The 21547-nt window shown below is 44.8% G+C and overlaps 1 protein-coding gene across 4 annotated transcripts in view; it reads right to left on the bottom strand.

Annotated features, from left to right (window-relative positions):
• Positions 1-21547, bottom strand: part of ECRG4 (ECRG4 augurin precursor) — a 58851-nt gene that overhangs the window by 13496 nt on the left and 23808 nt on the right. Inside the window, exon 1 of one of the 4 annotated variants that reach the window (XM_073670508.1) lies at positions 3633-3729. The exons of 1 other annotated variant lie outside the window; for it this stretch is intronic. The gene's annotated coding sequence lies outside the window, so the exon portion shown is untranslated. Of the gene's footprint in view, positions 1-118; positions 307-3632; positions 3730-21547 lie in introns of those variants that run through there. 2 more of the 4 variants (XM_073670506.1, XM_073670509.1) reach the window with 2 other exon arrangements.

Genomic DNA, 21547 nt, shown 5'->3' with positions numbered 1-21547 from the left:
TGTGTGTATACAGTTCCGCAACCTCACTAGCTGCACACAGCACTTGGCTCTCTCCTGAATCTCTTAACAGCATACTAATATATAAATTATGAGCCATAGGAATCATTAAGTCACTCACTTTTAAGGTCCTTACTTTAAGGAACTTTGTATGACTCAATAGACAATATAAACATAGCTGCCAAAAGTCTCAAATTCACCAGAACTGTCCTTATCTTTGCAGATACAGTCTTGGCAGTCTTGGACCAAATAGGGGTGGAAATAAAAAATAGGGTAGATCTAATTGGAAGATAGGTGTTTCTGAATGGCATGGGGGTGGGGCTCAAACATGTCTTTACTACCAACAGTAATGTTGGTAACTACTGTATGTATACCTCAGATTTTCACACAAGTACTAAAAGTAGATAACCACAACCTAATCAAACAAAAGAGTCAAAATATTGTACTTTGTATTTTAAGTCTGTAAATTTAAAAATTATGTGAATCTTTGTTTTCAGTATCAGGTGTGACACAAGGTGGTTACAATAGTGTAGCAATAACTGCATCTAAACATTTCCCTTTTTGCCCATTCCTCCCTACAGAACACCCTTAACTCAATTATCTTGGTGGGTTTTCTCCATGAACTGGTTGCTTTAGGTCCTTTCACAACATTTCTATAGGAATAAGGTCAAGACTTTTATTTGGCCATTCCAAAACTTGTATTTTATTTTTCTTTAAGTATTCTTTTGTAGAACAAGTTGTGTGCTTTGGATAACATCCTACATGAAGATGGACTTGCCGCCTGCCAGATATATCTTGAAGCCAATGAGATACACACAATTACATACCTACTTACTAGTGGCTAAACATTTCTGTGCTTCTTATCTATACTAATTAAGGATTCACTCTCTGAGCTCAGTTTGTTTGTTGTTTATTAAATGTCCATTATACCATGTATCTGCTCTGTGTGTGTGTGTGTGTGTGTGTGTATATGTATATGTTATATATATATATATATATATATATATATATATATACACATATACACACACATACACACACACAGCGGTGAAATAAGTATTGAACACGTGACCAATTTTTTAAGTAAATATATTTCTAAAGGTGCCATTGACATGAAATTCTCACCAGATGTCGGTAACAACCCTTCCAATCCACACAGGCTAAGAAAGCAAACCATAGATGTCCATAAATTAAATTGCATGTAATAATGAGAAATGACACAAAGAAAAAGTATTGAACACGCTTACTGAAATTAAGTTAATACTTTGCACAAAAGCCTTTGTTGGTGATGACCGCTTCAAGACACCTGTATGGATGAAACTAGTTGCATGCATTGCTAAGGTGTGATTTTGGCCCAATTCTTGGACAACAATTCTGATAATTCTTTTCACTCTTCTGTCTGAAATTTTGCGGGGAGCACCTGGTCGTGGCCGGTTTATGGTGAAATTATGTAATTTCCACTTCCAGATTATGTCCCCAACAGTTTTCACTGGAACCTTCAGTAGTTTAGAAATTATTATTCTTCAGTCACCTCCAGAGCAGAATTCACTATTCTGTTACATGATGACATAGAATAGTGTGCGCATCTCTGGAGGTGACTGGAGGATAAGACCAGATGTAACAGCAGAATAGGGACTGCAGCTCTGGAGGTGACTGGACATCACGTCTTATCCTCCAGAGCTGTACTCACTATTCTGCTGTTAGACTGTGTCTTATCCTCTAGTCACCTCCAGAGCTGCGGTCACTATTCTGTGTCATCATGTAACAGAATAGTGACCACAGCTCTGGAGGTGACTGGAGGATAAGACCAGATGTAACAGCAGAATAGTGACCACAGCTCTGGCAGATAAAACAAGATGTAACAGCAGAATAGTGACCGCAGCCGATGAAACCAGATGTAACAGCAGAATAGTGACCGCAGCTCTGGCAGATAAAACCAGATGTAACAGCAGAATAGTGACCGCAGCGGATGAAACCAGATGTAACAGCAGAATAGTGACCGCAGCTCTGGCAGATAAAACCAGATGTAACAGCAGAATAGTGACCGCAGCGGATGAAACCAGATTTAACAGCAGAATAGTGACCACAGCTCTGGAGGTGACTGGAGGATAAGACAAGATGTAACATCAGAATAGTGAGTGCACTTCTGGAGGTGACTGGAGGATAAGACCAGATGTCACAGCAGAATATTGACCGCAGCTCTGGAGGATAAGACAAGATGTAACAGCAGAATAGTGAGTGCAGTTCTGGAGGTGACTGGAGGATAAGACCAGATGTAACAGCAGAATAGTGAGTGCAGTTCTGGAGGTGACTGGAGGATAAGACCAGATGTAACAGCAGAATAGTGAGCGCAGCTCTGGAGGTGACTGGAGGATAAGACCAGATGTAACAGCAGAATAGTGAGCGCAGCTCTGGAGGTGACTGGAGGATAAGACCAGATGTACTGTAACAGCAGAATAGTGAGCGCACCTCTGGAGGTGACTGGAGGATAAGACCAGATGTAACAGCAGAATAGTGACCGCAGCTCTGGCAGATAAAACCAGATGTAACAGCAGAATAGTGACCGCAGCTCTGGCAGATAAAACCAGATGTAACAGCAGAATAGTGACCGCAGCTCTGGAGGATAAAACCAGATTTAACAGCAGAATAGTGACCACAGCTCTGGAGGTGACTGGAGGATAAGACAAGATGTAACAGCAGAATAGTGAGTACAGTTATGGAGGTGACTGGAGGATAAGACCAGATGTCACAGCAGAATATTGACCGAAGCTCTGGAGGATAAGACAAGATGTAACAGCAGAATAATGAGTGCAGTTCTGGAGGTGACTGGAGGATAAGACCAGATGTAACAGCAGAATAGTGAGTGCAGTTCTGGAGGTGACTGGAGGATAAGACCAGATGTAACAGCAGAATAGTGAGCGCAGCTCTGGAGGTGACTGGAGGATAAGACCAGATGTAACAGCAGAATAGTGAGCGCAGCTCTGGCAGATAAAACCAGATGTAACAGCAGAATAGTGACCGCAGCTCTGGAGGATGAAACCAGATGTAACAGCAGAATAGTGACCGCAGCTCTGGCAGATAAAACCAGATGTAACAGCAGAATAGTGACCGCAGCTCTGGAGGATGAAACCAGATGTAACAGCAGAATAGTGACCGCAGCTCTGGCAGATAAAACCAGATGTAACAGCAGATTAGTGACCGCAGCTCTGGAGGATGAAACCAGATGTAGCAGCAGAATAGTGACCGCAGCTCTGGCAGATAAAACCAGATGTAACAGCAGAATAGTGACCGCAGCTCTGGAGGTGACTGGACATTGTATCTTATCCTCCAGAGCTGCGGTCACTATTCTGTGTCATCATGTAATAGAATAGTGAATGCTGCTCTGGAGGTGACTGCAGAATAAGACATCACGTCTTATCCTCCAGAGCTGCACTCACTATTCTGTTTTTACATTGTGTCTTATCCTCTAGTCACCTCCAGAGCTGCGGTCACTATTCTGTGTCATCATGTAACAGAATAGTGACCGCAGCTCTCGAGGTGTCTGTCTTTGTACCCCAGCGTCTGTCTGTCTCTTGTGCCCCTCCCCCTCCCCATCTCCACAGCTCAATCATACAGCCGCTCAGCTCTCACACAACCTATCTCCTGCTTGGAGTCGGCAGCATGAGCACAAGGCAGCTTCCTGGTGGAGGAGAAGGCCCCGCCCACTGCTGTGACATCATCCAGGGGGAAACTGGAGCTCACAGCATAGCTGTGGGCTTCAGAAAGATGACGCCGATCTCCTCCCATAGGTGTGACCTGGACAGCCCAGTGGGCGTGCCCAGGTCACAGCTAAAGCTGTTTCAATGCGGCATATGCAGTCGGAGGCCGACTGCAGAGTCCTATGTACAGGGGCTGCCGTATTTGAGGTGTGTAACTGCTGTTACACACCAGCAAATGCAAATGGCAGCCCCCAGCTGTTGACTAAAATAATAATAATAATAATAATAATAATAATAAAAAAACGGTTCAAACAGTGAATTTAATTTTGTATTAAAAATAACTGATTATATAATCAATAATTATTAATACAAAAAAAAAACTGCGGCACCTTCCCTTTAACCTCATGCATTCAGCCATATTAAAACCAATTTGAAAATGGCAGAGAAGGCTTATTACAATAAACTGACATACTCATAATGTCTAACCCCTGTAGATCTAGCACAGACCACTTCGGTGGTCGGCACCAGTCAGGAAGTCATTGCGTTCAGTTCTTTGAGCGCCTGGCTGTTGAGGCCTTTGATTGGCTGCAGCAGTCTAGAAAAGCATCAAGGCCTGCTATTATAACATCACGTGGCAGAGCGTTCCATAGTCTCACTGCTCGTACAGTAAAGAATCACAATCTGTAATGATGATTAACCCCTTTACAGTATGACGATTTTCAGTTTTTGCTCTTTTGTTTTTTCCTCCTCTTCTTCCAAGAGCCATAACTTTTTTATTTTTCCATTGACATAGCCATATGAGGGCTTGTTTTTTTGCAGGATGAGTTGTATTTTTGAATGACACCATTCATTTTTGTCATTGGTTTTTGGGGTTTGTTTTTACAGTATTCATTATAAGATAAAATTGACTTGGCAATATGATTCTACAGGTAAGTATGATTGTGATGATACAAAACATGCTATGGTTTTTTTAAGTGGTGAAAAAAAACAAACCTGTGATTCGTAAAAAAAAAAAAAAAATTGCTTATGTCGCCATTTTGTGAGATATGTAATATGAGATATTTTCAATTTTCGGTCGATTGATCTGTATGAGGGCTTGTTTTTTAAGACCTAAGCTGATGTTTTTATTGATACCTTTTTGAGATAGATACAATGTTTTGATCGCCTCCCATAGCATTTTTTTTAGGCGTGGCAGCCATAAGACCTCAATCGATTTTTTTTTTTATTGTGCCGTTACCATTTCGGTTAATTCATTTTATATTTTGATAGATCAGACTTTTATGAATGTATCGATACTACATATGTGAGTTTTTTTTGTTGTTTTTTTTTTAATTTTAACATTGTATGGTAATTCCAATTTTTATATTTTTATTTTTTTATATTTATAAAAACTTTTTTTTTTTTAGTTTTTAACATATTTGTTAATCTTCTTAGGGGATTTGAAACTGCAAACAATAGACAAAAGGTTGATTGGTCAACCGCCAATTTATGTTGCGAAGAAGAGATTGAGTGCTTATTCCACTGGAGCAGCATTACTCCCTACGTCATCAGAAAATTTATATTGTACAAAAAGTAGTATACCAAGAATAGGCACAAAATGGCATGTTTTTTTTAATTATTTTAATTTTCTACCCTTGTATCTAAAAAAAGTTATTACACCGCAGAGTGAAGCACAGCAACCTTTCAGGTAATATACCCTTCATAAGGCTAAGATCCAAACAGAAAAAATGGAGTAACCATAAACCACCAATAAATATAAAAATAAATATTTTATTGAAACAATTTATTAAAAATAATAATCACCAGTAATATGAGCATGTCAAATAAGGAGGAAAAAGGCAAAGGAGTGCAACAACAGGATCCAATATAGAATTCTACAATGCAGTGTGCAATATGCCTATAAGAACAGTCTCCAACCAGCATATAAGGTAAGGGGCAGAGGTAGCCATACAAGATGAAAAGAGGCTGAAAAAAATAGGTAAAAGTAGATGTTTCTTACCCATAATCAGGGAGGATCGGTGTTGGGCTCGCCAACACTAAGAGTAGGGTATGTGTGGAATGTCCTTCTTGGACAAAAAAATTTCAAAAATCCACTTGTACCATTATATGAAGGGATAGAATCACTGGGCTGTCTAGGGATCCAAAGAGAGAGTGTGGAAATTATTATTGCCCATAGAAGAAGAAATCCATTGGTACAACAAGCAGTGGATGTAGACTGCATTGCTCTACAACCACTGCCTGTTACTGCTGCTTTTATTACCTTGGCAGCAGCTACCTAGCAATGGTCTTTAAAGTTGAGTTTGCTGTCCACTAATACGCACAAGTCTTTTTCAGTGACGGTTTTAGCCAGTGTTTTATGAATAAGTACATAATTGTATATTTATATATGTTAAACTTCAATTACCATTTTCTGGCCCAAGCCTCCAGCTTCCTGAAATCCCTCTGTAATATTATATTATCCTTCTCTGTGTTCATTACATCCATAGCTTAGAATTATGTATAAACATAGAAATACTATTCTGTATGCTTTCAACAAGGTCATGAATAAATATATTATAAACAAGAGGGTCCAATTATAACAGTGCACGGTCAGCGGAAGACTGGCAGCACTTAAAAGAGCTTTCATGAATAGGCTCTGCTCTAGCCACTCCATCAATCATGTCTCAGAAGGACCCTGGTCTTCATAATTTAACCCCTATACAGGGATCTGGATTTTTGCAGGGGCCCCTGGATTAAGTCCATGAAGAGAGTAATGGCCGTTGGAGCAGGGTAGCAAAAGATAGTCAGAAAGCTGGGTCAGTACCAAGAGGTTAGGATAGGAACAAAAGGTGTCAGGTAGTAGAATGGTAAAAAACTAGCCAAGTTCATTAACAGAATATCACATGCAAGACCAAAGAAGTAGAATGGTCAAAACACGAGCCAAGATCAGTATGAGGAAATCTTATGAAAGATCAAAGAAACAGAAGTACTAGGACTGAATCAGGTTAAATCTATAACTGGTACTGAAAACAGGGAGCTAAGTGTTTAGAAAATGTAAAGGCATGCCCAAGGTTCAGAGCAGCAGGGAGGTAACAAGACTAAATATGAAAAATTTTCCCACAAGGTCCCTTTCTGGATGCACAACAAGTCACAGAATGCTAACCAGAAGCAAAAGGAGCGAGTATAGACATAGATGTTACACCAATGCTGACCTTCCTGCTCCTTGACCTGACAGTGACAAGTATAATCACTAGTGTTGAGCGAGCACTAAAATGCTCGGGTGCTCGAAGCTCGGGCCGAGCTCACTGTGATACTCGGGTGCTCAACCCGAGCAACGAGCCCAATGTTAGTCTATGGGAGACCCGAACATTTTTGCGGCGGCTCCCCCGGCAGTCTGTAGAAAGCCTAAAAAGTGCCCAAAACGATAGTGACAGTGCTCAAATGACATGGGGACAGCATGGGGATCGCCCCTGGAAGCATTTCTGACCCCCAGGTCACTGCTGTCAACAACGTGGTCAGAGGTATTAAGCCACTTTTACAGGCTCACAATAAAACGTTCAAAAACTAAAGTGAAAGTGCTTTCCTGTGAAATATGTTAACCCCTTAACGACCATGGGTCTTTCTGTTTTTGTGTTTTCCTTTTTTGCTCCCCTTCTTCCCAGAGTCAGAACTTTTTTAATTTTCGTTCAATATGGCCATGTCAGGGCTTATTTTTTGCGGGACGAGTTGTACTTTTAAACACCATCACTGGTTTTACCATATCGTGTGCTGGAAAATGGGAAAAAAATTCCAAGTGCAGTGAAACTGCAAAAAAAATGCAATTCCACAGTGGTTTTTTGGGTCCTTTTTTTACCACGTTCACAGATTGCTAAAACTGACCTGCCATCATTATTTTCCAGGTCGTTACGAGTTCATAGACACCAAACATGTATAGGTTCTTTTTTATTTAAGTGGTGAAAAAAAAATCCAAAGCTTGCTAAAAAAAAAAAAAAAAAATGACGCCATTTTCCGAGACCTTTAGCTTCTCCATTTTTCGGGATCTGGGGCCAGGTGAGGGCTTATTTTTTGCGTGCCGGGCTGACGTTTTTATTGATACCATTTTGGGGTAGATCCGATGTTTTGATCGCCCGTTATTGCATTTTATTGCAAAGTTGTAGCGACCAAAAAAACTTAATTCTGGCGTTTAAATTTTTTTTCTCGTTACGCCGTTTACTGATTGTATTAATTCTTCTTTTATATTGATAGATCGGGCGATTCTGAACGCGGCGATACCAAATATGTGTATGTGGTTTTTTTTTTATATATATATATTTTATTTTGAATGGGGCGAAAGGGGGGTGACTTAAACTTTTATATATATATATATTTTTTTTATTTTTTTAAAAACTTTTTTTTTTACACTTTCTGCTTGCTTCTATAGTCTCCAGAGGAGACTAGAAGCAGCAGTTGTCTGATTGCTTCTACTGCATACAAGCGATGAGCAGATCGCTTGTATGCAGGAGAAATGCTCACTTGCTATGAGCGCTGACCACTAGGTGGCGCTCATAGCAATTGAGACATGACAACCACAGGCGTCTGCTGCAGACCCTGAGTTGTCATGCCCACCCATTGGTGACCCGCGATCACGTGACAGGGTCACTGATGGGCGGGGCTTAGGACTCCCGGAAGCGCGAGTTATATGCCACTGTCAGAGATTTAACATGTTAACAGCCGCGGGTGGATTGCGATTCCAATAATCAGCTGACATGTGCTCGCTTCAGTGCGGGCTCACCGCCGGAGCCCCCGCTGAACCGGCCTTCCCGACCTGGTGCGTACTATTACTGACCAGGTCGGAAAGGGGTTAAGGAACATCCTTTCCAGGGTAAAGACTTGTGTATAAGGTAAAATAAATAACCAAAAACAAAAATACTCCTCCACAGCTTGGGCTATGTTCACAAGTAGCATTTTTTATGCGTTTTTGCACGTTTGTATTGCTTTCAACCGTGACAAATGCATTCACCGGGAAATGTCATTTTAACATTTTGCAACCTTATCTGGCCATGTGCTGTGTGACACATGCATACAGTGCTAAAAAGACATGGGAACAGCATGGGGAAGACCCCTGGAAGCATCTCTGACACCCAAGTCACTGCCTAAAAGTGTGCCCATCAGAAGTGATCCTTGCCGCATCAGAAGATGCAGACTTGCAACTATCCCCGTGCAAGTCCTTGTCCCAGGGCAGTGTTCAATTGTACCTCCCCCATAACTTTCAATACAAGCGCAAGTATGCATCCTGCCACCCACCCACCCCCAGGCTGCAATACCATACTGCTAGCTTGCTTGCACTTGAAATTGGGCCTTTTAGGCATGTGGAGGTGGAATCTGGCCACCATGTCATGGCTGCGTCGGTAGCCTGGTATTCATACTCAGTCCCCAGCCGCCCGGCGGCCGGGTGTCCACGCTTGGTCCCCAGCCGCCAGGGGGCGGCCGGGTGTCCATAAACGGTCTCCTGCCGCCCCTATTTATCCCGGTGCGCCTTATACACAAGCGCGCATACCAAAACATTACCTGTGCCCTCCCCAGTGCATTTAGTGGGAAGGACAGCCTAACCACAAACACGTGGACAAGTGAATGTGGCCAGGAATGGTCCATCTCACTGACGCCTTCACACTGGGTTAATATTGTGGAAGCCGGGACACAGTTGGACACTGGGATGCAACACGTCCTCCAGACATAGAGGATTGCGGGTCCTGGGTCAATCAGGCTTCAACACAAAGTTCAAAAGGTAGACAGCAGCAGTGGTCGGCCTCCTACACAACGAGTAAATTATTCATGATCATGAGGCCATCCACCTCCTTAGCTTTCTGTTCCTTTGAATGCAAGCGCATGTATGTAGTAGCAGCTAGGCCTGAGGTGGTCAGCGTTTTGGCGCATATTCTACCTCCTTCGAGGATTGCTGGATGTTTTCCTGCTACTATCCCAGTTCTAGGACTCCCGTTAAAACAAAGCTTCAGGTGATGAATGATGGATGAGGTAGTGGCAAAGGAGAAAGAGCAGGAGGAACAGGGACCATTCACATCAATATCAGGCCAGTCAACCACACATGTCTTGTAGGATATGTTTCTGTACCAAAAGGAGCGGTTCAGCTACACAGTTATAAGGCATACAGTGAATGCAATGCCTACCAAAAATTTCGAGCCACTCCAATGCCCCTTGGAAGTGACATGGAGGTCAGAGGGCCTTAACTAAACCGTTTTTTCCATTTATAGCAACTGGGTCTCCTGTACACTGTTGGCCTAATCAGGGAATGGAAGGCTTTCCAAAAATTATTAGGCACTGCAATGCCCCTTGAAACAGACGTGGATTACAGCGTATTAAAAACCTTCTACCCATTATTGGGGAGTGGGTCTCCCTTAGTGTTCACCTATGCATTGAAAAGCAAAAGCTGACAAAAATTAGGAGGAAATGCAATGCCCGTTGCAAGAGTCGTGGAGGTTAGAGGTAATTAAAAACAACATGTCAATGCCCCTTGGAAGAGCTGTGGAGTTCAGAGTGGTTTAACAAGACGGTTTTAATGCCCCTTAGAAGAGACGTGGAGTTCAGAGTGGTTTAACAAGACAGTTTTAATGCCCCTTGGAAGAGATGTGGAGGTCACAGTAGCTTAACAAGATGGTTTTAATGCCCCTTGGAAGAGACGTGGAGTTCAGAGTGGTTTAACAAGACAGTTTTAATGCCCCTTGGAAGAGTGGTGGAGGTTACAGTGGAATAAAAAGACAATATCAATGCCCCGTGGAAGAGACGTGGAGGTCACAGTAGCTTAATAAGACGCTTTTAATGCCCCTTGGAAGAGTGGTGGAGGTCGCAGTGGAATAAAAAGACAATATTAACGACCCTTGGAAGAGACATGGAGGTCACAGTAGCTTAACAAGATGATTTTAATGCCCCTTACAAGAGCCATGCAGTACAGCATATTAAAAACATTATTCCCATTATTGGGGAGTGGGTCTCCCATAGTCTTTGCCTATGCCTTCCAAGCAAAAGCTGCCAAAAATTAGGAAGGGGGAACTTGCAATGTCCCTTACAAGAGTCATGCAGTACAGCATATTAAAAACATTATTCCCAATATTGGGGAGTGGGTCTCCCATAGTCTTTGCCTATGCCTTCCTAGCAAAAGCTGCCAAAAATTAGGACAGAGGAACTTGCAATGCTGGCAACATGGACCACGGTCACCCTGGTGGTATAGTGGTCGTGGAGGCTGAGGATAAGGAGAAGAGCAAAAAACAGCCGAAATGAGGAAGCGTATACCCATGTGTGGGTGTGAAGTGATGCATGGGAATACACCTCCCGAAATAACACAGTGGATTTGACTTTATGTTACTCTGCTGTCATTTGGTGGTGATGAGAAGTCTGGCCCAATCCAGCCCTTGTTCATTTTGATAAGGGTCAGCTTGTCAGCATTGTCAGTTGACAGGCGAGTGCGCTTATCAGTTATAATTCCCCCAGCGGCACTAAAAACACGCTCCGATAACACGCTAGCGGCAGGGCAGGCCAGGACCTCCAAGGCATACAGAGTGAGTTCATTCCAAGTGTCCAGCTTGGATACCCAATAATTAAAAGGCACAGAGGAATCACGGAGGACGCTGGTACTCCCTCACCATCTTTTGAAACTTTCCACTCCTTGTGAGAGTACCCTACGCCTCAGGGCCTGTAAGCTGGGCAGGTCTCAGAAAACTGTCCTAGAACATTGACAGTGTTCCCCTGCCTCTGCTGGATTGGAGTTGCGTCTCTCTCGCCTGTATGCCTTAGTTGGGCAGCGAACTGTGACCTCTGCCGCTACCGTGTTCAGATGGGAATTTTTTAATAGTTCTGCAGCAAGGGCCTTCTGGTACTGCCCCATTTTTGTAGACCTCTCCAACTCAGGAATAAGAGAGTGAAAGTTCTCCTTTTAGAGGGGGTCTAAAAGTGTCATCAACCAGTAATGACTGTCACCCAACATTTTGACAATGCGAGGGTCACGGTTAAGGCAGCGTAACATAAAGTCAGCCATGGGTGCCAGACTGGTAACAGGCAAGACTTCCGTGTCCTCACCAAGATGACGACTGATAGTGTTGAGCGATCACTAAAATGCTCGGGTGCTCGAAGCTCGGGCCGAGCTTACCGTGATACTCGGGTGCTCGACCCGAGCAACGAGCCCAATGTTAGTCTATGAGAGACCCGAGCATTTTTGCGGCAGCACCCCCGGCAGTCTGTAGAAAGCCTAAAAAGTGCCCAAAACGATAGTGACAGTGCTCAAAAGACATGGGGGCAGCATGGGGATCGCCCCTGGAAGCATTTCTGACCCCCAGGTCACTGCTGTCAACAACGTGGTCAGAGGTATTAAGCCACTTTTGCGGGCTCACAATAAAACGTTCAAAAACGAAACTGAAACGGTTTTCCTGTGAAATATGTTAAGGAATTTCCTTTCCAGGGTAAAAACTTGTGTATAAGGTAAAATAAATAACCAAAAACAAAAATACTCCTCCACACCTTGGGCTATGTTCACAAGTAGCATTTTTTATGCGTTTTTGCACTTTTGCATTGCTTTCAACCGTGACAAATGCGTTCACCGGGAAATGTCATTTTAACATTTTACAACCTTATCTGGCCATGTGCTGTGTGACACATGCATACAGTGCTGAAAAGACAAGGTATCAGCATGGGGAAGACCCCTGGAAGCATCTCTGACCCCCAGGTCACTGTCTAAAAGTGTGCCCATCAGAAGTGATCCTTGCCACATCAGAAGATGCAGACTTGCAACTATCCCCGTGCAAGTCCTTGTCCCAGGGCAGTGTTCAATTGTACCTCCCCCATTCCTTGCAATGCAAGCGAAAATATGCAGCCAACCACCCACCCACCCGCAGGCTGCAATACCATACTGCTAGCTTTCACTTGAAATGGGGCCTTTTAGTTTGGAGGAGGCCGAAGCTGGCCACTACCTCATGGCCGCTTCGGCAGCGAGGTATCCATACTCTGTCCCCAGCCGCCCGGCGGCCGGGTGTCCACGCTCGGTCCCCAGCCGCCAGGTGGCGGCCAGGTGTCCATACTCGGTCCCCAGCCGCCCTGATTTCTCCTGTCACCTTCCCCCACACTTTTCTTAGCCTGGCCTGCTTTAGGGCAGCATTGGACGAGCCCACCAGAGAACCAGACAACTCCGGTGGGCCCTGGCTTCTCCATCAGGGGAGTTGAGAGTGCCTAGGTGAGGAGCATGATGATGATGATAGAAGTTAGCATCTGCTTTGTTTTCTTGGAATGCAAGCACATGTATGTAGTAGCGGCTAGGCCTGAGGTGGTCCGCGTTTTGGCGCATATCCTACCTCCTCCGAGGATTGCTGGATGTTTTCCTGCCACTCTCCCAGTTCTATGACTCCCGTTAAAACAAAGCTTCAGGTGATAAATGATGGATGAGGTGGTGGCAAAGGAGAAAGAGCAGGAGGAACAGGGACCATTCACATCAATATCAGGCCAGTCAACCAGATATGTCTTGTAGGATATGTTTCTGTAACAAAAGGAGCGGTTCGGCTACACAGTTATAGGGCATACAGTGAGTGCAATGCCTACCAAAAATTTCGAGCCACTCCAATGCCCCTTGGAAATGACATGGAGGTCAGAGGGCGTTAACTAAACCTTTTTTTCAATTTATTGCAACTGGGTCTCCCGTGCACTGTTGGCCTAAGCAGTGAATGGAAGGCTTTCCAAAAATTATGCGGAACTGTAATGCCCCTTACAAGAGCCATGTGTGGCACCCCAGGGGTCTGGTCACCACAGTAATAGAGATATTATGTCGGAGAGCAAGTGGGAGGTTTCCTGGTCAGAATCCCTTAAACATGCAACATCCTCCTGCCCCAGTCCTGGGAGGGGAGAATTCTGCCCTTATAAACTGGATCTGGGGCGGGGTTGAGTGAGTCAGAGAACAGTCAGAGTCAGAGTGAGACCAAGGGAAAGTAACAGCAAGGAGCTCTGTAGGAGCTAGGAGCTAAAGACCATGGGCTGGAAGCTGAGCAGAGCTCGCCCTGGCCGAAGACAATAGGAACCGGACACAGGAGTCCGAAGCTGTGAGGACTTATATATCCAGCAGCAGAAACCAGCCGGCAGGGGATTTCGGGTCCTCTGGCCATAGAAGCCCGGAGGCTCAGTCACAAGCAAGGGACCAGCACCGCCGTCGTAGAGCGGAGGCTAACAGAAGGCCCCAAGTCACCAGCCATACGGGTGAGCACTACACGGTACACTCAGGGACTTGGGCTACTTCTACCCGCTTACAGCAAGGTAGCCAGGAAGAGTGCAGACAGATGGGGAGGTCTACAACTCCACCTGGCCAGGGGAACTCCTGCTTGCTCACAGACTGACCAGGCCTCTTATGCTAGCCAGTACTCCCGGGAGGGTCTACCTTATAATCATCAGTAAAGACCCTGAACTGCACTGCAAAGACTCTGAGTCGTTCCTGCTGCGCTCGTGCACCATCACCCCCATCATCCACACTCACTGCCCTGAGGCTATACTCCTCCCGAGGGGAGTGATCCCATTCTATGCTGCGCACACAACACCAGCCTCAGCGGTCTGCCTCGCAGCGGTGGTACTCCCTGACCGCAATCCACGGGTGGCGCAGTCGGACAATTAACCTCAAAACCTAAGAAAGACTGCCACTGGTTTGACCAGCCTGAGCCACGGGGCCGGGTGACCGCCACGGAGACTACAGACCCCAGAGACCCGGCACCGGGTATCCCACACACGTGTACACACGGCCCAGGGGGCGCGTCACATGCAGTACAGCATATTACAAACATAAGTCCCATTATTGGGGAGTGGGTGTTCCATAGTATTTGCTTATGCCTTGCAAGCAAAAGTTGCCAAAAATTAGGACGGAGCAACTTGCAATGCCCCTTACAAGAGCCATGCAGTACAGCATATTACAAACATAAGTCCCATTATTGGGGAGTGGGTCTCCCATAGTATTTGCTTATGCTTTCCCAGCAAAAGCTGCCAAAAATTAGGATGGAGCAACTTGCAATGCCCCTTACAAGAGCCATGCAGTACAGCATATTACAAACATAAGTCCCATTATTGGGGAGTGGGTCTCCCATAGTATTTGCTTATGCCTTGCAAGCAAAAGCTGCCAAAAATTAGGACGGAGCAACTTGCAATGCCCCTTACAAGAGCCATGCAGTACAGCATATTACAAACATAAGTCCCATTATTGGGGAGTGGGTCTCCCATAGTATTTGCTTATGCTTTCCCAGCAAAAGCTGCCAAAAATTAGGACGGAGCAACTTGCAATGCCCCTTACAAGAGCCATGCAGTACAGCATATTACAAACATAATGTTATGTTCTGCTACCAAAGCTAAGGAAAGAGAGGAGATCTGTCCCTACTATAAGACTCAGCTGAATCCCTACGATGTAACAGGGAACCTGATCCTGCGATCAGACCTGCTAAAGTCCTAATCTAGTCTGTACGGAGACCTATAGATGTGAGGAGGGAATCCCTACAAGTACTAAGGACTGGGAGGAATATGGGACACCTCCTAACAGAAATAGTAGCAGACAGACGAACAAACAAAATAGATAGAACATAGAGGTCCGTAGACCAAGCAAACTAACAGAGTTAGATACAGAGCACAGGCTAGCTAGAAAGTAGATATACAATGAAGTCCAGCAAAGCCAGAAGGGCGGAGCAGGATTAAATAGGCCAACAAGGTCATGTGACCAGCAAAGGAAAAAAAACCTAACAGCAAGGTTCTAACAGTACCCCCCCTTCAAAGAGGATCCTCCGGATCCCCTAGGACCAGGCTTATCAGGAAATCTCCTGTGAAACGCTCTGATAAGTCTGGACGCGGAAACATCATCTGACCTCACCCAAGAGTTATCCTCGGGTCCGAAACCTTTCCAGGCCACAAGATACTGCAAACTACCTCTATACCGTCTAGAGTCAAGGATGCGAGAAATTTCATATTCCCCGTCCTCCACCACCGGAGGAACAGAGGCAGAGGCGTCACCATCCGACACAACAGCTTTTTTTAACAGAGAGACATGAAAGACCGGATTAATTCTCCAGGAGGTAGGAACCTCCAACCTAACAGCAGATTGGTTGACAACCTGAAGCACCTTAAAGGGCCCTACAAACTTGGGACCCAATTTCTTAGAAGGAATCCTCAACCGCAGATTCCTAGAGGACAACCAAACCATGTCACCAACAGCGAACAAAACCTCCTGTCGTTTCCTATCAAAGTAGTCTTTAGATTTTCTGTTGGCCTCCTGAAGATTACCACGCACATCCGTCCAAACTCTTTCCAAATCACCGGAAAAATTCTCCTCCTCAGGCACGGCAGATCCCAACTTGGAGAACGACCCAAACGACGGATGTCTCCCAGAACAACAAAAAAAAGGCGAACAACCAGCAGAAGAAGATGTATGATTGTTCAGAGCAAATTCGGCAAGTGGCAGAAACTCAGACCACCCCTCTTGATTGTCTGCCACAAAACAACGCAAGAACTGCTCAACATCCTGGTTTTTCCTTTCTGTCTGGCCATTAGATTCAGGATGATATCCGGACGAAAACGACAAATGAATTCCCAACCTGTCACAAAAGGCACGCCAAAAACGAGCCACGAACTGAGGACCCCTATCAGAAACAATGTCAGTAGGAACGCCATGAAGTCTGACAATTTCCTTGACAAAGGCCTTAGCGAGAGTTTTAGCGCAGGGCAGTTTGACGAAGGGAACCAAGTGACACATCTTGCTAAAACGGTCCACGACCACCCAGATGACAGTAAAACCCTCAGAGGAGGGAAGGTCAGTTATAAAGTCCATAGCCAAATGTGTCCAAGGAGCACTGGGGACCTCCAAAGGACAAAGCAACCCCGCAGCAGGAGTATGTGAGGACTTAGATCTAGCACATATAGTACATTGGCGCACCCACTTAATGACTTCCTTCTGCCATCCAGGCCACCAAAAACTGCGACCCACCAGTCTCTTGGTCTCAGAGATTCCGGGATGACCTGCCAACCGAGATTCGTGACACTCAACAAACAAATCTCTCCTAAAGGTCCCAGGCACAAACAACCTCCCATGAGGAGTGTTAGATGGGGCATTCTCCTGAGCTTTAAGAATCTCATCTTCCAAAACGGAGTCTAAAGCAGCTATCACAACACCTTCTTGTAAAATGTTTTCCTCTTTCTCAGCACCGACTATGGGAGAAAAACTGCGAGACAAGGCATCCGCCTTAACATTCTTAGTACCAGGGATGTAAGTAACGGAGAAATTAAACCGCGAGAAAAACAGTGCCCACCTAGCCTGACGGGCATTCAGGCGCTTGGCAGCATCAAGATATATCAGATTTTTATGATCCGTAAGAACCTGAACGGGAAATTCCGCACCTTCCAAGAAGTGGCGCCAGTGTTCAAATGCGAGTTTAATAGCCAATAATTCCCGATTACCAATATCGTAATTCAGTTCAGTCTCCGAAAATTTTTTTGAAAAAAAGGCACAGGGATGTAATCCATCCCCGTTATCCTGAGACAATACTGCGCCAACCCCCACAGAGGAAGCATCAACCTCAACCAAAAACGGCCTAGTAACATCAGGCTGCATAAGGATGGGAGCAGAGGTGAACCTCTCCTTGAGATACACAAAAGCTTCAATGGCCTCAGAAGACCACTGAACCGCATCAGCACCTTTCCTGGTGAGATCAGTCAGAGGTTTGACAATACTAGAAAAATTTTTTATGAATTTTCTGTAGTAATTGGCGAAACCCAAAAACCTCTGTATCGATTTCAAACCAATAGGCCTAGGCCATTCCTGCACAGCCTGAACCTTAACCGGATCCATCTCAAAACCTTTGCTGGAGATAATGTAGCCCAAAAAACTAATTCTCTGTACAGCGAACTCACATTTCTCCAGCTTAGCAAAAAGCGAATTGTCCATTAATAACTGTAATACCTCACGCACGCTCCGCCAATGAGACTCCAGATCTGGCGAATAAATCAAAATGTCATCCAAATACACAACCACATTTTTACCGATCAAAGGTCTAAGGATGTCATTAATCAGATTCTGAAAAAATGCAGGAGCATTAGTAAGACCAAAAGGCATAACCAGATTCTCAAAATGACCCACAGGAGTGTTAAAAGCAGTCTTCCATTCATCACCCTCCTTCATGCGCAACAGATTGTATGCCCCCTTAAGGTCAATTTTAGAGAACCACTTGGCCCCCAATAACTGGTTAAACAGATCAGGAATCAATGGCAGTGGGTAAGGATTGCGTACCGTAATTTTGTTAATCTCACGAAAATCCAGACAAGGACGTAAACCGCCGTCCTTTTTTTTTACAAAAAAAAATCCAACCGCCACAGGAGACTTAGAGGGCCTAATGTGACCGGCGGCCAAACTTGTCTGTATGTATTCCTCCAAAGCCTTCCTCTCAGGAATGGTAAGGTTAAATAAACGACTTTTAGGAAGAGTCGCTCCAGGGACAAATTCAATAGAACAATCATAGTCTCTATGGGGAGGCAAAACCTGCGATTCCTTCTCAGAAAAAACTCTCCAAAAATCCTGAATAGGAACAGGCAATTCTCCCCTATCCACAGCTGCAATACGCCCGTTACAACACTTGTCATAACATTTATGGCTCCAGGATTTAATTTCACTGGTAGACCAATCCAGTACAGGATTGTGAAATTTTAACCAGGGCAAACCCAATATTACTGGAGAAGGCAAGTTATTCAACACTACCAAATCCAATTTCTCATGGTGAACACCATTAATAGTGAGAGGAAATTCACTGACCTTGAAAGTAATATTCTTCAAAGGGGAGCCATCCACAGAAACCACAGCAATGGGGGATGATAAAGGTTCAGGTTTTAAATTGAGTTTTTCCACGAATCCCCCATCAATTACATTCAGTGTAGACCCGCAATCAACAAACACCCGAAATTCCATTAATTTTTCCTGAGCAATCGTGGAAGCAGCTAAAAATATACCCTTGGAATTTAAACAGGCAATACGGGCGTGACTGACCATTTTTTTTTCTTTCTTCATACGAAGCTCACAGCCTTTAATCAAATGACCAGATTTTCCGCAATAGAAACACAAGCCTTCTGAAAAACGACGGTCTTTTTCTTGAGAGCGAGGTGCCACCGATCCAATCTCCATCGGTTCACCACTGTTAGTACACACATTATCATAACCAGAAACTGACATAGCAGAGGATTTGCTCTCATTAACCCTAGCACGCAGTCTTCTATCCACCCGTATAGCTAATTGCATAGCCTGTTGCAAATCCTCAGGTGTAGGATAAGCAATTAGCAGGTCTTTAACCCTTTCACTGAGCCCAGCAAGAAATAGACTTTTCAGAGCAGAATCGTTCCACCCTGTTTGAGTGGACCAACGACGAAAATGAGTACAATATTTTTCGACATTACCTGATCCTTGTTTTAAACGTCTCAACTCAGTCTCAGCTGATGCCACACGGTCAGGATCATCATATAATAGTCCTAAAGCAGAAAAAAAACTATCCACTGATCTGAAGCATGTATCACTAGGTTGCAAAGAAAAGGTCCACTCCTGAGGCTCTTTGCGCAAAAGTGACATTATGAACCCTACGCGCTGGGATTCATCCCCAGAGGACTTGGGTCTCAAACGAAAATACAATAAGCAAGCATTTTTAAATGAAAAAAATTCTCGATGTTCACCAAAAAATAAATCCGGCAAACATACCTTAGGCTCCAAGAAATATGCTCCAGGACAGTTACTCACGTGCTGACGGAGCTCGGCCACTTCCAGAGAGAGTCCCTGCAGGTGTTTAGCCAAATCCTGAACCGACACCATGATGGAACAAAAAAAAAAAAAAAAAAAAATCTTTCCTTAGAGAATTTGCAGGCTGGACTTACTGTTATGTTCTGCTACCAAAGCTAAGGAAAGAGAGGAGATCTGTCCCTACTATAAGACTCAGCTGAATCCCTACGATGTAACAGGGAACCTGATCCTGCGATCAGACCTGCTAAAGTCCTAATCTAGTCTGTACGGAGACCTATAGATGTGAGGAGGGAATCCCTACAAGTACTAAGGACTGGGAGGAATATGGGACACCTCCTAACAGAAATAGTAGCAGACAGACGAACAAACAAAATAGATAGAACATAGAGGTCCGTAGACCAAGCAAACTAACAGAGTTAGATACAGAGCACAGGCTAGCTAGAAAGTAGATATACAATGAAGTCCAGCAAAGCCAGAAGGGCGGAGCAGGATTAAATAGGCCAACAAGGTCATGTGACCAGCAAAGGAAAAAAAACCTAACAGCAAGGTTCTAACACATAAGTCCCATTATTGGGGAGTGGGTGTCCCATAGTATTTGCTTATGCCTTGCAAGCAAAAGCTGCCAAAAATTAGGACGGAGCAACTTGCAATGCCCCTTACAAGAGCCATGCAGTACAGCATATTACAAACATAAGTCCCATTATTGGGGAGTGGGTCTCCCATAGTATTTGCTTATGCTTTCCCAGCAAAAGCTGCCAAAAATTAGGACGGAGCAACTTGCAATGCCCCTTACAAGAGCCATGCAGTACAGCATATTACAAACATAAGTCCCATTATTGGGGAGTGGGTGTCCCATAGTATTTGCTTATGCCTTGCAAGCAAAAGCTGCCAAAAATTAGGACGGAGCAACTTGCAATGCCCCTTACAAGAGCCATGCAGTACAGCATATTACAAACATAAGTCCCATTATTGGGGAGTGGGTGTCCCATAGTATTTGCTTATGCCTTGCAAGCAAAAGCTGCCAAAAATTAGGACGGAGGAACTTGCAATGCTGGCACCCTGGTGGTATAGTGGTGGTGGAGGCTGAGGATAAGGAGAAGAAGATTAAACAGCCGAAACGAGGAAGAGTATACCCATGTGTGGGTGTGAAGCGGTGCATGTGAATACACCTCCCGAAATAACACAGTGGATTTGACTTTATGTTACTCTGCTGTCATTTGGTGGTGATGAGAAGTCTGGCCCCATCCATCCCTTGTTCATTTTGATAAGGGTCAGCTTGTCAGCATTGTCAGTTGACAGGCGAGTGCGCTTATCAGTTATAATTCCCCCACCGGCACTAAAAACACGCTCCGATAACACGCTAGTGGCAGGGCAGGCCAGGACCTCCAAGACATACAGAGCGAGTTCATTCCAAGTGTCCAGCTTGGATACCCAATAATTAAAAGGCACAGAGGATCACGGAGGACGCTGGTACGATCGGCAAGGTACTCCCTCACCATCTTTTGAAACTTTCCACTCCTTGTGAGAGTACCCTGCGCCTCAGGGCCTGTAAGCTGGGCGGGTGTCAGAAAACTGTCCCAGAACGTTGACAGTGTACCCCTGCCTCTGCTGGATTGGAGTTGCATCTCTCTCGCCTGTACGCCTTGGTTGGGCAACGAACTGTGAGTTCTGCAGCAAGGGCCTTCTGGTATTGCCCCATTTTTGTAGACCTCTCCGCCTCAGGAATAAGAGAGTGAAAGTTCTCCTTGTAGCAGGGGTCTACAAGTGTCACCAACCAGTAATGACTGTCACCCAACCCAGCATAACATAAAGTCAGCCATGCGTGCCAGACTGGTAACGGGCAAGATTTCCGTGTCCTCACCAAGATGACGACTGACCATGCTCTCCTCCTCCTCCTCCTCTTCCTCCTCCCCCCTGTCCTCAGGCCACCCACGCTGAACCGACGGTATGACACTTGTACAGGTACTACCGTCTACAACGCATGATAGCAGCTCCTGTTCTTCCTCCTCCTCCTCCTCCTCTCCCTCATTGTCCCCCAATGCACGTTGGGATGAGATGAGGCTGGGCTGTGTGTAATCACCCGCTATGGCTTCTTGATCCATCTCATCAT

This window comes from Phyllobates terribilis, unplaced genomic scaffold (assembly GCF_046119375.1).
Source record: "Phyllobates terribilis strain yellow unplaced genomic scaffold, ASM4611937v1 Scaffold_2__4_contigs__length_985480577, whole genome shotgun sequence".
Taxonomy (NCBI): domain Eukaryota; kingdom Metazoa; phylum Chordata; class Amphibia; order Anura; family Dendrobatidae; genus Phyllobates; species Phyllobates terribilis.
The sequence above is the reverse complement of the archived record's forward strand: the minus strand, read 5'-3'. Positions and strand labels throughout refer to the sequence as shown.